Source organism: Apium graveolens, chromosome 5, assembly GCF_009905375.1.
Source record: "Apium graveolens cultivar Ventura chromosome 5, ASM990537v1, whole genome shotgun sequence".
Lineage (NCBI taxonomy): Eukaryota > Viridiplantae > Streptophyta > Magnoliopsida > Apiales > Apiaceae > Apium > Apium graveolens.
Window position 1 is genome coordinate 164,061,421 of NC_133651.1, and position 4,665 is coordinate 164,066,085.

Here is a 4,665-nt window from a genome sequence, read left to right on the forward strand (position 1 = left end):
CCAATTTGATTTTCCAAGGTCTTAATATAAATAGCCTGACTTTTGCACAACAGCTTTAACTCCTGGAAATTAGCACTAGAAGGTGGAGCAACACCTCCTTGTTGAGGATATGATTGCCTTTGAGCATATTGCTGAGGTTGCTGGAATCCAGGTGGATTAAACTGTTTATTTGCAGCTTGCTGATATGACTGCTGAACAATATTCTGATTATTGCTCCAGCTAAAATTGGGATGATTTATGTTATTAGGATAATAAGTAGCGGGCACAGGCTGCTGCGGTTTCTTGAAATTGTTCACAAACTGAACAGATTCATTAACAAGAGAACAATGATCTGTAGCATGAGAGCCTGTACAAAGCTCACAGACACTAGATAATTGATTTACGCCATAGTTGGTTAAAGAATCGACCTTCATAGTCAGCGTCGTGAGTTGTGCTGCAATAGATGTAGCTGCATCAACTTCCAGAATACCTGCTACTTTCCCAGATATCATCCTTTGAGTTGGGTTTTGATACTCGTTTGCAGCCATAGTTTCAATGAGATTATAGGCCTCAGTATAGCTTTTAGCCCACAAGGCGCCTCCAGAAGCTGCATCGAGCATAGGTCGAGATTGGACCCCCAAACCATTGTAGAAACCAGTGATAACCATCCAATCAGGCATCCCATGATGTGGATACTTTCTCAACATCTCTTTGTAACGCTCCCAAGCTTCGCACATAGATTCTCCTGGTTGCTGCGCAAACTAAGTAAGAGCACTCCTCATAGCTGCAGTTTTGGCCATTGGATAGAACTTCACCAGAAACTTTTGCACAAGATCTTCCCAAGTAGTGATGGACCCAGCTGGTAAAGAATGTAACCAGTCCTTAGCTTTGTCCCTCAGAGAGAATGGGAAAAGCCTCACCTTGATAGCCTCATCAGTGACACCATTATATTTGAAAGTACTACAGATCTTGACAAAATTCCTGATATGCATGTTGGGATCTTCAGTCGCAGCCCCTCCGAAAGAAACAGAATTCTGCACCATCTGAATTGTGCGCGGCTTGATTTCAAAAGTATTGGCCTGAATAGCCGGATGAATGATGTTGGACTGAATGTCATCAATTTTAGGCCGCGAAAAGTCCATAAGAGCTGGATCAGCTTGAGCTAGACGATCACCCATTGTTTTAGGTTCTTTCTTTTCACTCTCTTTATCCGAATCTTCAAAAACTATCTGCTGCGGAGAGTCAAGAGCTTTATCTGTTTCCTCAACTTTATCCAGATTTCTCTTGTGAGTGCCAGGACATGTTTGCATAAACGCTCGCTAGAGTACCTGAAACACAACCGGAAGCAGTAAGTAACAAGTCTTAATCAATGAATTCTAATAACCACTGATGGCAAGTACATAAACTAAACAAATTAAAACCGAGTCCCCGGAAGCGGCGCCAAGAACTTGTTAGACACAAAGCATGCGCTAAATAAATCACGCAAGTATACGCGTTCGCAAGTAATATAGAATGATTTCTAGTTCGTTCCCATAGAGACTCTAATTAATTATATTTAATTAACACTTACTCACCAATGTATGATTATTCTTCAATGCCAAGACAATAACAATTAAGGTTGGTAAACTAATAATTACTACGAGAATTAAACACTTGAATTAACAATATTAAACACACATGAGATCCTAACTTCATTACTACTTCATTCAATAGTTATTGTTATTAACCTTAGCATGTAATGGTGATTATATCGAACAACACGAAACTGATAAACGCCAACTTTCGTTGTGCGAATACCATTCTACCAAGCATCCACAATTAAGATAGAAGTTGAATAGGCATCAATTATGTTGAGACCCTATCTGTCTACAGAATTTGACAACATAACGATTTAAGCGCAAGTTATTCATGATGATTACACAGAGCAAGTAAAACGGTTAGAGTTACCCACTAATCATGCATACAATACATGAACCTATGCTAGCATGGCAAGTTCTAAATCTCAAGATTCACTGTCGCTTCACAAGAGATTAACAGTCTATCTTACATGTTCGCGACGCATATAAGATGAATAAGCACAACATATACTAGATATCATACAATCACCACACACCAAGGTATTAAATAATTAACTAAAAAATTCCCTATTAAATCTGTTAGGATCCCATGTTCACGATTAGCCCATAATTGAACTCATCATCACCATGGGTTCATATAAAAGCATGATAATACACAACGATATAATGCTAATAAAAATACTTAATAAATAATGAAGTACGTCACAAGAGTATTAAGGTTCATAGCATAAAGAAAACTAGCATCCACTATTACAACGAATTAAAAGAATCACAAGATAAACATATGCTTTCTCTTCTTTGTTGATGCGTGCTAAAACGGTCTTCTCAATCTTCTTGCCCTTGCTCTTGATGATCTTTTTTTAGAAAACGTCTTCACATAAGGTTTATATAATAACCCAAGAGAACCAGCGCCAAGAGAAGCCCAATTGTACTAATATTAATAAAATCCAGATTCTAAATTTCCGCCCGCAGACGGTCGCCTGCTGTCTCCACGCGGCCGCCTGTTCCTGGCACGCGGCCTCCTTCTACCCTTCTGGAAAATACTTTATTTTGCTTCTATTTTTGCTGATTTCTTCGCTCATCGCCCCTAGACTGATTCCAAGCACTTACTTAAGCTTTAAATACACAAAATATTTTAGTTCAAGACACCAATTCAAGCCGATATGAGACGCTCTAAGTGGTATAAAATGCCACTTATCATCGTGCCCCTCCACGAGGAAGGTTTGGAAATTATGGTCGCGGCTATCAGAGGAACGGACGGGGCAGGATGGGATACCAATATGGAAGGGCACCATATAATGGGAGATGAGAGGGCGCGGCCTCTACTGATGAAGCGCCTATCGTAGTTCCCGTGGCTTCTCACACTGCTATAGGAAATGGATCCACGACGCGTCCTCATGACCGGGACGGCGTCCGAATTCAAGAAAGGATACAAAATAATAATAAAATACCGAGACGCGGCCAGGAAGAATCTCGTTCACCAGGGAATGTTCAAAATAAAGATGGAAATATACCACAGCCGCAGCCTTAGGACGGGGGGCGGCAAGATCCACCAGCACACTCCGGGGGTAATCAAGGGGAACAACAGTAAGCTGCGGAACAACCTCAGCAACTTAACGTTCAAACCATTCTTGGATTAGGGACATTTAATGTGAATGATCTTAAGAGGTTGCTCAACCATCTCGAAGGAGGTAGGGTAACAGCAACTGCTCAAGCCCCATCCCCTTTCTCTGCTGTTGTAAGGGAAGCGCAGCTGCCTGTGGGATACAGGAACACGACCAATGACTTGCGCTTTTATGGAAACTCCGGCCCCATGAAATTCTTGGGACGTTTCAACATTGAGATGGATGTATATCAGGTACCCAACTTAGCACAAAACCGTGATTTGGCGGCTACCTTTAGAGAAGGTGCTCAATAGTGGTTCCAAAAACTTTGCCCAGGAATTATCATATCTTGGGAACAAATGAAAACCTTGTTTTTGACTCAGTTCCAAACTGCGGTGAAGTATACGCCGCCTGTTACCACACTGGCCAATGTGAAACAGAAGGAAGGGGAAAGCTTGACCTCATACTTCAAAATGTTCAATGCGGAGTCTACCTTGGCGAGAGGCGCAACCGACGAAACACTGAAAATACTTCTTATAGCTTGTCTGTGCGTGGGAAGAGATTTCTGGAAACATTTGCAAGGAAAAGACCGTGTGTCATTAGCTGATGTACTTGCGCAGGCTGAGTCCTTCAAAGCAATTGAGCAGTTTCTTGATGAGACAAGAAAGAATGATAATACCAACAACTCAAAGGGGAGAATTAAGAGAAGAGACAGGTCTGCGAGTCCAGATTATTGGAGAAATGCTTGGAGTCCTAATAGAGTGAATGCTATAAACTCACGAAGAGAATGGAGCCCACAATTGAACTTTTAATATTGGAAAATATTCCAAGGATCAACATTGTTGAGGAGGCTACGGTGGAGCGTGAAGTAGACGTGGTACAACGAGAAGTGAATAGAGAAAGATTGGAAGGAAAGAGTGAATTCTTTAAAATTTTGAAAAATCCTCCTGAGGTTGACGCACCCCCAAGGGAGGACGCGCCCTCATGATGTGCAATGTTAGAAACCTTGCCTTGTCTTGAGGTTGATGCTCCTCCAAGGGAGGACACGCCCTCAGGCTCTATAATGGATGAAGCTTTGCCTTGTCCTGAGGTAGACGCTCCTCGTTATGAGGACGCGCCCTCCAAGGATGAAGACCTTGTCGAGGCATACGCTCCTCTTAGAGAGGACGCGCCCTGCAAGGATGAAGATCCTTGTCAAAGTAGATGCTCTTCTTAGAGAGAACGCGCCCTCCAAGGATGAAGACCTTGTTGAGGCAGGCGCTCCTCTTAGAGAGGACAGGCTCTGCAAGGATGAAGATCCTTGTCATGGTAGAAACTCCTCTTGGAGAGGATGCGCCCTCCAAGGATGGATACCTTGTCGAGGCATACGCTCCACTTAGAGAGGACGCGCCCTGTAAAGATGAAGATCTTTGTCGAGATAGAAGCTCCTCTTAGAGAGGACGCACCCTCCAAGGATGGAGACCTTGTCGAGGTAACTCGCTCCTCTTAGAGAGGACACGCCCTCC

General features: G+C 42.7%; 1 non-coding gene across 1 annotated transcript; it reads left to right on the forward strand.

Moving 5' to 3' along the window:
• The first annotated feature begins 657 nt into the window (after positions 1–657).
• Positions 658–765, forward strand: LOC141662693 (small nucleolar RNA R71). The gene has a single exon (XR_012550794.1). It is a non-coding gene; the product is annotated as a small nucleolar RNA R71 (small nucleolar RNA).
• The last annotated feature ends 3,900 nt before the right edge of the window (positions 766–4,665 follow it).